This window comes from Sinocyclocheilus grahami, unplaced genomic scaffold (assembly GCF_001515645.1).
Source record: "Sinocyclocheilus grahami isolate Dianchi unplaced genomic scaffold, SAMN03320097.WGS_v1.1 scaffold440.1, whole genome shotgun sequence".
Lineage (NCBI taxonomy): Eukaryota > Metazoa > Chordata > Actinopteri > Cypriniformes > Cyprinidae > Sinocyclocheilus > Sinocyclocheilus grahami.
This window is the reverse complement of record NW_015505619.1, coordinates 980,794-993,770: the sequence shown is the minus strand read 5'-3', so window position 1 is coordinate 993,770 and position 12,977 is coordinate 980,794. Positions and strand designations below refer to the sequence as shown.

Below are 12,977 nucleotides of genomic sequence, written 5' to 3'. Positions count from 1 at the left end.
TGAAGGTAACTGAAATCTGCAAAGTGCTTGTCATGACGACCCATTTTAATATATGGCATATTTCAGAGTGAGGCAGGATATTTATGTAAATATCAAGACTTGATGTTGCTGTTACATATCAGAATGGAGTGAGGACTAGTTAGGAATAAGAGATAATGTTTTTGTCATTTCAGAGGCAGAGCAAGTTCATTGTAAAAATGTTGCCGCAAATAGTTATAACAATTCAAAATTGGTTGAGATAACAAATATCTAACTTAACTAAACTAAACTAAACTTATACTTAAAGCTGAAGAAACGCACTATTAATTACTATTTTAATGTTGAATTTTAAGTTGTGATGATAACTCATTTTTATAAAGATTATGACAATTATTTTTATTAAAATGTACTTTACAGGAAAATTTACAATATTTTTGTGTTGACTTTCGAGGTATTTAAAAAAAATAATAATTTCTTGCCATAATTTTAGAACATCTTATCAATGTTATTTTATTATCATTGATATACTATTATAATTTTTATTAATGTTTAGAATTAGATTTTTATATTTTGATGATTTCTGTATATTTTATTAGTTTGTTTTTTACATGTCTATATAGTTTTTATTTATTCATTTTAATTTAGAATGAATTATTTTAGTAATACTAAAAATTCTAAAAAAAAAAAATAAAAAAAAAAGTGAAGTGTTGCCTGTGTTGAAATAAAAGAATTTTACTTTTTTTTAAATTTTGTTTTCATTATTTTATTTCACCTATTTTGTTTTAGTTAACTTAGCTTAGTTTCTAATTGTAATCAAATAATTAAAGGAATAGTCATGGTGAGTAACTATAAAGACTAAAAAAAAAAAATTATGTAAGGCTGAACTTTAAAAATAATGCATAATGCATCCCCTGTTATGACATATTATATGATTTGTTAAGCAACCAGAACGACATTTCTGTAAATCGAATAATGTCACTGCATCTAATTGTGTTATACACAGAAAAACTGTCACTGGGGTGGGGGCCTTTCAAAAGTTAAGAATATGAACTTTTAAAAAGTACTAATATGTACCATTTAGGAGTAAATAAATTACAAAGATGTACCTTTTAGCTTTTGATACTTGGGAGTACCGGCCTAGTGACAGTGTTGTACATTTTTTTCTGAGAGTGAAGCAAATGTAGTGCACATGCAAAAAGCAGGACGAAATCCCCTCTCAGACCCCCTCATTCTGTCGTACTACACGTAATGGAAGATTGGCTCTGGAAGCCCAAAGGTCCTTCCTACTTTACCTCCCAGCAGCAGGCTCACCCCGCTCAGACCAGACACCTGCCAAAACACACACATACATTTGGAAAACATGATGAAAGATGGAAAACAGACCAAAAAGGGAATCTCACATATGTGAGGAACCTTGTGTTGCTAATTGTGAATTTTCCCCCTGCAGAGTGAGTCAAAGCGGCTGTGATGTTCATAAACAGTGCAGGACTATTCTTGGCACAGCTGCCCTGAATAACTCAGATAGGGAGTTTCTGATATGGGAGCAGTGGCACGTGTGTCTGAATGCAGCATGTGATGCTCTCTGGTTCCAAAGACGGCCATGAGCAGAGCATTATGGGTAGCTCAGGCTGCCACACACTGCTCGATTCAAACGAACATGTCTCTGTGTCAAATCTAATTCAAAAGACAGAACACATTTCATTTCCTTTACATTTTACGTAACTAACTTAAAAGTCAATAAGCTAGTTAAGTAAAAAAAGACTTTTATAGTTAACTACTGTTAACAAAAACTATTTAAACATTTTGTACATTTAAATAAAGCCGAAATAATAATTGATTAAAATTAGATAGAAATGTTGCCTTGGCAACAAACTGAAATAAATTCAATTGAAATTTAAGTACTACATTTCCTTAAAAAAAATAAATAATAAAAAGCTAAACAGAAATGTAAAGAAAATAAGTATATAAAATTATTAGAACTTAAACTAAAACAGAACATATAAGAAAATGCAATATTGATATAATATTAAAATATAATTAAAAATCTAAATATTAATTAACACTGTAGCGAATCAGCTCATGGGAAATATGAATAATTAACCATAACTAGTTATAATTAACTATTCATATTTTAGATCCACTGTAGATATTTAGCTGACCACTCAGGGTCAACCGAACACTATAATAGTATGTAAGTAATCATGTATCAAGTAATCATCTCTTTGCTTTAAGACTCTAGCAGAAAATATTATTTGACTTATATTATTTTAACAATATATATTATATATTTATTTAAACATTTTGCTCACCTGTTTGTGAGGATGTTCTGGAACACAAAAAATATTTAAAAACAGACACTGCAATGCTAACTAAACAATTTCATTTAAATGATTATTCATTTCAGAAAATAATTGTGCAAACAAACAAAAATATCAGTTTAAGACATCTGGCTTCACATGAAGACCTTTTGTTTTTTTAATACAGTGCATGTTTAAGGCATTTTATTTGCAAGTATATTTTTGATTATAAATATTAATGCTAAAAAGTGTTAATTTAAAAATTCCAATGTAACACTGTATAAAAACAAAAAACAAACAATAGGTGCTGCAAAAACAGTAGTTCTGATTCATAAGAAAACATTTTACTTGTGCAAAAGTCACCATCATGATAGCAGATGGTTAACAGAGTGCTGCCATGTGGTTGCTGAGGCGTTCAAATGGTTTTTTACAGTTGTTTTAATGTCTGCCAGGCAAAAATGTTCAATTCTGATCATTTAGCAAAGTAGCAGCACACCTCTCCAGTTTGCGTTCCTACCAGGAGACACTACGCAACAGGTAAACACTGGAATTCATTCATAAGGATGACAATATTAAACAGATATTATTTTTGTAAACTTATTATTTAAAGTCTCCCTTCAGTCACTATTTTCATTCCTTAAAACTCATCTCTGATAATCAAAATGACAAATTTAACGTTTTTTTCTATGAAAATAATTTCTTGTCTTAAAAAGGCTTGAATGGAACACTACACCCTTACCTCATTTAGCATTCATGGAACAAATATGCAAATGAGCCTCCAACACCTCAGCTGATGATTTTTCTCCATCTTCACCAACAAAACTAAAAACCATTAGTTCTCAGCTCCACAGACATAGGAACTCAAACCAACCACATCCACTGCTAAAACTCCCCTCTCCTCCTTCTGTCTCCTCACTGAGGCAGAAGTATCTAAATTTCTCCACTCCAGTCATCCTACAACATGCCCTTTAGACCCTATCCCCTCACGCCTTCTCCAAGCAATCTCTCCTACACTTCTACCAGCACTTACACATCATCAACACATCTCTTTTTCCCCACCGCATTCAAGCAGGCTCGATAACCCCTCTGCTTAAAAAAGCTACATTAAACACTTCACTTGTAGATAGCTACAGACCTGTCTCTCTTCTTCCATTCATAGGGAAAACACTTGAATGAGTAGCTTTCAACCAGGTATCATTATTTCTTTCACAGAATAACCAACTGGACCTTAACCAATCAGATTTCAGAAGTGGCCATTCAACTGACACTTCATTACTGTCAGTCACTGAAACCTTGCGGATGGCGAACGCTTATTGCAAATCATCAGTTCTCATTCTGCTGGATTTATCTGCCGCCTTTGATACTGTGAATCATAAGATCCTCCTGTCCTCCCTCTCATCACTGGGATTTTACTTTGCTGGTTTGAATCCTATCTCACAGGTAGGTCTCTCAGGGTGGCCTGGGGAGGGGAGGTCTCCAAAGAACATCAACTGCTCACTGGGATTCCTCAGGGGTCAGTTCTTGGACCCCTCCTCTTCTCCATATACACTACATCACTGGAACCCATCATACAGGCACATGGTTTCTCCTACCATTGCTATGCTGATGCACCCTCCTACTTCCACTCTACATCCCCTCCAGAGATCAACAAGTGAGCAATGCCTCGTAGTACCATCACAGACAGGCACAAAATCACTTTCCAGAACGTTTTCATTCACTGTTCCTGGCTGGTGGAATGAACTCCTCACCCTTATCCAGAATGCTGAAACCCTGACAATTTTCAAGCAACAGCTGAAAACTAATCTATGTCATTAACATTTGACTGCATCCAAAAAAAAAACCTGTCCTTAATCCCTCCGTCTAGTTTGTAGTAATCTAAACAATGTCTGAAATTTTGATTTACAAGCACTTTCTTTGCTTATTTGCCTCTTAATAATGAATCGATTGTTGTATTCCTCAATTGTAAGTCGATTTGGATAAAAGCGTCTGCTAAATGAATAAATGTAAATGTAATGTAAATATCAAGTGCGCAAAGAGCGTTCCCCTTATAATCACTAAAAAGCTGTCACTCATCTTAGTTCATCGCAATCTCACAAAATTCAGTTATAATCAATGAAGCTCTACACTGCACAATTGATCTCTTATTTACATCGCATCTACTACTTTCTTTGTTATAATGAGGTGATTGGTTACATGTTTGTGACGGAAGGAAACAATGGCAGTTTCAAACCGCGTTTTTGGGCTGTCTTCGGTACACCAAAGTTTTAAGGAGAAAATTCTTAGTAATGTTGTTGACTGATGAATTTGCACATGGTTTGTCTTTAAGCATATGAAAAACACCAGACAGACATGTAAACAAAGTTAAAAACTTGATTTTCACCACAGGGAGTTTTAAATGTAAAATGTGTGGATAAAAAAAAACCCATAGTGCCTTCAGTCATGTGCTTTATTATTCCTAAAGGCAACAGCTAACTGTGGCGCCATCCTCTGGCTACACTGCACCAGTCAGTCCCAGGGTCCAAGCCCAGGAGCAGGGCATCTGACCGGGGGCCAACTGGGGCAGATGAACCTTTAGACCAGTGGGTCTCATGAACTCCCACGAGAGGGACTGATATCTAAGCAGCACCACCTGATATGGAAATTAGGTTTGAAAAAAGAAAAAGGTGTGAATGTCCTGAAACTTCTACATAAATCAGTTCTGAATAATTATTCAACCCTTCACCAAGCTCTGCGCCTCCAGTTAACTGTTGTTAATGCAGACGTCATTTTACAGACTGTCCCATATGTTGGCTGTATTTAAATATATGGTCATATGAGCTTCACATGCTACTACAGATACAGATTCAACATTCAACAATATCATATAATAAATACAATTACTGTAAATAAAAATATTTGTAAGAATTCAGCTTAAAAAAAAAGTTCTATATACAACTCTATGTACATTTAATAAAAACTTTTTCTGAGTTTGCCCTGAAAAAAAACGTTGTAATAGAAATGAAATAGAGATTTCTACAAACAGCAGTAAAATGTGCTTTATGTACTATTTCTTTAAAAAAAATACATAAAATACATAGGAATTTGATAAAAACGGTGAGACTGAATCAGAATCAGGACAACACTTCTCAAACTTATACTACCATTAAAAAAATGTTCAATGTTTTTGAAAGAAGTCTTTTATGCTCACCAAGGCTGCATTTCTCTTATCAAAAAAGACAGTAAAAACATTAATCTTGTGAAATATTATCATTTAAAATAACTGTTATAATTAAAAATATGTATATTATTTATTTTAAAATATAATTTATTCCGGTGAAGGAATAAAGCTGCATTTTCACCATCATTACGCCGGTCAGCAGTCAGTGTCAATGATCCTTCAGAAATCATTCTAATATGCTTATTTGATGCTCAACAATTATCTTTTTTTATTAACTGTACTAACTAATTTCCTCAATACATCACAATTACAAATGGATCCAGGCATTAAAAATTCAAATGTACTGTAGATCAAGAAAGACACTGCTTGCTGCAGCATTCTTCATGTGTAAGTCACTTGCTCACAAGCGTCTAAATGAATGTAAATGTAAACTCACTACTATCAGCTGTTCAATAGTGAGGTAATCGCTGAGTTTGGCATCTCTTCTGTAGCCCCATGACTTCTGGTCAATGGTCATGCAGTTCTCCCACTTGTGTCTCAGCAGCAGGTGTCCGGGGCTGTAGCGATCTGAGCAGGTGTAATATCCACCATGATTACATATAGTGTCATATCCCCAGCGGTCATTGGTCACACTCACAACAGTGTCACGCACAGGGCTGAAAACACACACTGGCCATCAGTTAGGCTACATGACATCACTCAGAAAGTTCTAGTATGTTTCCATTCTCTGAGATTATATTATTATTTAGCAAATTTACAAAGCAAGATCCAGGATAAAATCACAATTGAGGATCTTTTAGCTTAGTTTCCAATTAATCTACATGCTAGTGTACTCTTGTTGACTAGCTTGCTGTAACTACACTATTCTGCATTGTTCTCCAAAAATAGCCATGTATTCTAACAAAATAATAATAAAAAAAGAATCACAAGCAGCATATAAATCACAAAACATAAGGATTTTATAGTAGATGTTTTAACAGTGATTGATTTTTCTGAGGCCATGCTCTAGTGATCGTTTTAAAACAGGATGTTTTATAAATTTGACTTCTTTTACATCATCATAAATGGTATTAAAATTGTTGACTTTTGTGGCACTTGCTTTATAAATACAAAAAAAATGTAAAAGGCTAAATGTGACCCTGGACCACAAAACCAATCATAAGGGTCTCAAAGCAAAAACACAATCTCAAAGCTGAATAAATAAGCTTTCCATTGATGTATGGTATTGTATGGATAGGACAATATTTGGCCGAGATACAACTATTTGAAAATCTGGAATCTATACAATTAAATAACATTTATTAGTCACACACTACATGTTTGTCCTCCTTCTATAAGAAGCAGAAGCTGGTGAAGCAGGTTCCTCTGGAGAGCATGTGTTTAGAGACGGATGCTCCTGCGCTTGGGCCTAAAAAACAGGTGCAGTGGATTTTTGTTTTTTTGTCATAAAACATGAAATGTTTCTGAAATGTATATACATCTGTGTTTTTACTTTAGGTGAGGAATGTACCAAGGAATATCAGCATCAGTGCAGAATATATACACTACCCAGAATGCCCTGCGCCTCTTCCCCAAATTAAAAACATTTATCAAAGCTTGACATTAAAAGGGTCTTCTGCGAAGCTGCTGTTTTTAACAAACGTGTTTTGTTGTGCAACAAAATGTGATTAAGAATTTTTTAATAGAGCATGCTGGGTTTGAAACTATTTTCGTCAGTGTTCCTTTCAATTTTGACCCGAGTGTTTGATAAATAATATTCTGACAGATGTCACAGCTTAAAAATTGTTTCTGTTCTTAGATAAAGCATTGCTTTCCGAACACTTCATAATCGTGTCATTGTGTCATGCACAAAATGTGTACCGAAAAACTATATGTTCTGAAGTTTATATTCATACATGCATTCAACCTGTATAGATTAATATAATGAGAAGCTAAAATCCCTTGTCAGTCCATCAGGTCCTGGCACTGCAAGCAACAAGCCACGTCATCTGTGTGCATCTCTGTCTGAATGGTGATATTGCCGAATCCATATTGTGTCTGGAGTCTGTGGGTTGGTTTGCTCATCTGGAAAATAAATCATTCATTTGGGTTAAAACTACTAAACTGACCAGATTTCTGATAATAGAAACCAGAATTTCCTACTTCAGTGGTCAAAATATTGAGATTTCAATTTTTATTATCTATGATTGATAAAACAGAAACATTTTTGTAATTTTGGGTTTTAAACCAACTGGTTTTAATACAATTCACCAAAATAACACTATGAATAGTATATAGTAACCGCCAGTATTGGGGGTAACGCATTACAAGTAACGCGAGTTACGTAATCAGATGACTTTTTCAAGTAACTAGTAAAGTAACGCATTACTTTTTCATTTACAAGAGAATATCTGAGTTACTTTTTCAAATAAGTAACGCGAGTTACTTTTTTTCTCCAATTTATTGACCAACAGCTCTCCTGTCCCCATGTTGAGAGAAATCACAAGATGTTACTCTAGTTCTAAAATAGATATGAATATGCATTAATTCATCTCACTCGCACAAAAAAACAAAACAGATTCAGTATTCCTCAAAATGAATAAAAATAATGCAACTCAGAATATGATGCAAACCTGCAATAATTAAATGTTAAGCAACACAAATATCCTTTATGTATTTAATCCCATTCTATTTGCTTCTGACCTTCGATGATCCAGTTCAACCGTACTAATAAGCAAAAATTACTCTAGACAAACATTCGTGTCTTTTTTTAAATACTGAAGTGTGTTGAAATGTCTTCTTCTGCATTCTACTGTACGGACGTAAATTTACTTTCCCTTCAGCCTGAGGCTTATTCATTTCACGTTTGGTGTGAAAAGGCTTTTATATTTGCCAAAAATAGTATATTATATAATGACAAAATCATAACTTTACCAAAATAAAATAAATATGGGAACACACGATAAACAGTAACTCATTTTCACAAACTGTGAAGATGCTGCTGGCCTATACAGTAATTACCTTTATAGTTTTTTTCCCCTAAATGTTTGTGCTTTTGGAAATCTTTAATATGCCTTATTAAGTTTATTATGAGCACAAAATATGTTCTTTCTGCAATTGTAATTGGTGTAATTGTAATTATTTAGATTATTATTATTTATTCATCGCAGAGTATACTTTCACCCACGTGGTATAGTTGTATAGATGCGTGAGGGAAATCCTGCGACTGACATTTCAGGAATGTTTTAAAACTGAAAATCAAACCCGCATCCTGTTCAAGCCCTGTTATAAAGTCCAGTGTTCCCAACCCTGGTCCTGGAGGCACCCCAACACTGCACATTTTGCATGTCTCCTTTCTCTGACACACCAATTTCAGGTCTTGAAGTCTCTACTAATGAGCTGATGACCTGAATCAGGTGTGTTTGATTAAGGAGACATGCAAAACGTGCAGTGTTGGGGTGCCTCCAGGACCAGGGTTGGGAACCACTGATATAGTGCATGCAAATTGTATTACTTTAATTTAACAAAAATAGTTAGCTTGTGTCTACCTTGAAACCCATAAGGGTTAATTGATCTAGTGGTGCATGACCAAGTAATGTGTAAAGCTGGCAGCGCCCTTTGTTGGTGAAAACATTCACTACATGATTACTCTGGTAAAAAGTTATGTTGGTCTGATTTTTTTGCAGTGTATTTGCTGGGAGTTTTGAACGTGCTGTAAAAACGAGGACACTTCCTGTGTCAGGACACCAAAAACTGGGACTGGTTACCCAGTGCCATTTGTGTGAGCATTTAAATGGCACTCTAACCCACCTATGACTGCGTGGACGAAGAGCTGGGTTTCGCTGGTGGTGAGAGACCACATGCACAGACTGTGTGTAGATTTGACTCCACTCACTGATAGCAGAGTGCCTTTCACTGAGTCAGTCAACACCACACGGGACTCCTTCAGATAAAACAGCAACATTCAGCTTGTGTTTAAAACATCTGGGCAGTTATATCTAGATCAATCAATCACTTGCCTTCCATGAGTATTTTGAAGATGTCTTTCAGGATGGTGAATGTTGTTCCAAGAACAAATAATGAAAACAGAAAAGTACATATAGGATCTGCTGTCTTCCATTCAGGCTGTTGGTTTGGAGAGAGGAACAAACATATAAATTGCATTCAAAAATGTAAACATGTCATGCATTAGATCAGGGTTTCCTGGAAACCCGTTTACGTAATTGCGACTTTTTAAATCTTGAAAATCCCAATTTTGAGTATATGTCTCACAATTTTTACTTCTTGCAATTCTGAGGGAGGGGGAAAATACAGAACTTTGCATTATGAGAATTCTGAGTTTGCATTGCTCAATTCTAACCTTTTTCTCGGAGTTCTGAGTTTGCAATTCTACTTTTTTCCCGCCATGGGATTTAGACCGTTTTTCTCAGAATTCCAGAAAAATTGTGAGATAAACACAGAATTGCAGAAAAGGCAGAATTGTGAAATAATTTTTTAAAAACCCTGCAGTTCTGTTTTTTTTTTTTAATTCTGTGGTGAAAACTGGCTTCCATAGTTGCCCAAACTGATGTTAGCTTATAAAAAGCTAATAATAAAAAATGTCAAAATGAAATATATTTTAAATAAAACATAAAAACAAATTAAAACACAAATAGATGAAATATTTGATTAGTTTACCTGCATGTCATGTCGGCTAATTGACATCAGAGAACCATGAACATGTGAAAGTGTTGTTAAATTGTTAAAATATTAACATAAAATCTCAGGGTTGCTTCAAGTAAATATTTTAGGTTAAAGAGGTTTGGCTGATGAAAAGTTTGGGAATCCCTGCATTAAATAAAGTAATATAAAAGCACTAAAAAAAATTTTGTTAATGGATCAAGTTGATATTTTAATGTGATGATCTGTGTGAACTTGAGGAGGACTGACTTCATACATCCACTAAAAATCACCAAAACAAACTGATTCATACACATTAAGCACAAAAGCTGAAGAAAAGTGACGTTGAGGTGAAAAGATCCTGCAGCATTTGAGACAATTGATCTGTAAGTGTGACTAAGCGCCCATACAAGTGACTGCATACAAATTCTGCATACTTTTGTATATGCCAATAACAGTAATGTACAAACCCTGGAGTAGATGATGGAGGCAGCCAGCAGCACACCTAAACTCTGCAGTAAATCTCCCAGCATGTGAATGAAAGTGGCTTTCACGCTGGTGCTCCTGTGCTCTTCTGTGAGGCCGTGACTGTGAGAGTGATGGACTGGAGACTGATGGAGAATGAAAGCCAAACTGATGGAAACACATGAAACACTGAACATGCCATTTCCCAACAAACACTATTAATGAAATCAAATAGCATCACTCACAAGATCTTAAGCGTTACAGCACATGCATCACTGTGCATCTCATAATCATCACTGATGAGCCTCTGAACAGCAAAGAGAACAAGAACCACCGTCACAGTCCAGATGGACAAAACAGACAGAAGAGACCCTAAAACCTCTGGACAAAACAAACGACACAAACACTGTGGCAAAAGTTAGATTTTTTTGTGTTTTTGAGAGAAGTGGCTGCGATTATTTGATCAAAAATATACTAATCATTTTGTGAAATATTACTACAATTTAAAAGAACCGTTTTCTGTGTGAATATATTTTAAAATGTAATTTATTTTTACATTTTTAGTAGCAATTACTTCAGTATTCCATTTCCCCTTTAGAAATCATTCGAATATACTGCTTTGCTGCACAAGACACATTTCTGATTATTATCACTGTTGAAAACAGTTGTGCTGCTTCATATTTTTGTGGAACAACTGATACAGAATTAAGAAAATAAATATTACTTTTATTCAGCAAGGACCGATTAAATAGATCAAAAGTGACAGGAAAGACATTGATAATGTTAAAAAAAATAAAAGCAGATTTTTTTTCTTGAATATATGCTGCTCTTTTGAACTTTATATTCATCAAAGAATCCTGAAAAAAAATGTATCACCTTTTCCACAAAAATATGAAATGGCAAAAACACTGATAATAATGTTTCTTGAGCAGCAATTTAAATGACATTTTAAAATATATTAAAATAGAAGACTATTTTAAATTTGATTATGCTCTTGGTGAGCATAAAAGCATTTAGTATGTGCATATAAATATATATACACACACACCTGATCAATGCCATCCAAAGGTCCGATGTTTGGACGGTGGCCTAGAGGAAATCCACAGTGCGAAGAGACTGATCGAAATGCTGCCAAAGTCAGTGAGAAGATGTGCAGCATCGGTCATTATGAGCAGCGTAACCACCTGCGAGAGCAGAACGTCAACACAAGTCTCAAATGCAAGTTACAGTAAGTTCATGTCCATTTTATTTGTCAACTGTACTTTTGCAATCAGCAGGTTATACAGATTAGGTCCTTTAATCAGAGCATGTCCTTTTATTCTCACCAATGACTTCATCATGAAGTTCAAGCGCACAGCACATGTGATGAGTAACTTCCTCCAGGCCTGTGTTTTGCCTTGCTGCTTTTCTTAAAATTTCTAGAATGTTTTGTAGATGAACGGATATGAAATTTCAAGTTTGCAGTTGGTCTAAAGTCATATGCTGTTTCACACGCTGCTGCTATAACATGGCAGAAAATTGTGTTGGTGCATGTTTAGATCTCAGCAAGGTCAGATAAAGAAAGATATAAAGAAAGGAAAAACTGGAGGGCTTGGAAAACATGTGCTCACATTTGTACATCCCAGCTAACAGGGAACCTTCTCAGAACTGGCAAGGTTATGAACAAACGTTCTATTTTGTTTTGCTTGCATATAGCAATTTTACTGCTGTACAGATTCATATAAATGGACATAAAACGCTTGATTAGAGATACAGTAATCAACTACATTTATTAATCTTTCATAATTCCACATAGAAATCATATCATTTCAGTTATAAACAAAAGTTTTTTTTTATCTCAGCCAAAACCATCTCTGAGGCCGTAACAAACTAAACATTCACCTGCAAATTAGCAGCTTTATCACCAGTGAGGCACGATTACAGTGGTCCTTTAAACTCTGAACCCCTGCTTTAATGATCATATTGCATAATGTTCATTATTTATATACATTCATTTGAATCTTCTAATCTTCAGCATCATACCAAATTATTATGTGTCATAAAATAGTTAGGTTATTTCAAGGTTTGCTTGCAACGGTGGCAAAATAAACCACATATAGTAGTAGTAGTATACTTTAGTATATAGTTGTCTGTTAGATATAATATCAATGTTTATGTGCATATACAGATAAGAAAAGACTGTTGGTTTTATTCATTATCATGTATTGGAGCCTTAACGACTCCACATTGTACAAATACAGCATTAATCATACAAACTTTATGCTCTTAAGAATTACTGTAATGAAAAGCACACAAAGTGCATCTATTAGATTTCACTGGAAAAGCATGGTTTAACATTTACGCAATGTACGAATTAAAGATGATAAATAGAAAATGTTATTTTGCGCAAATCAATTATTCTGGTGTTGTTATATAAACGGAACATTTTTGTGGTATTACTT

At 34.6% G+C, this 12,977-nt stretch overlaps 1 pseudogene; it reads right to left on the bottom strand.

Annotated features, from left to right (window-relative positions):
• Positions 1 to 7,228: 7,228 nt before the first annotated feature.
• LOC107552027 (zinc transporter 2-like) overlaps positions 7,229 to 12,977 on the bottom strand; it is a 9,466-nt pseudogene continuing 3,717 nt past the window's right edge.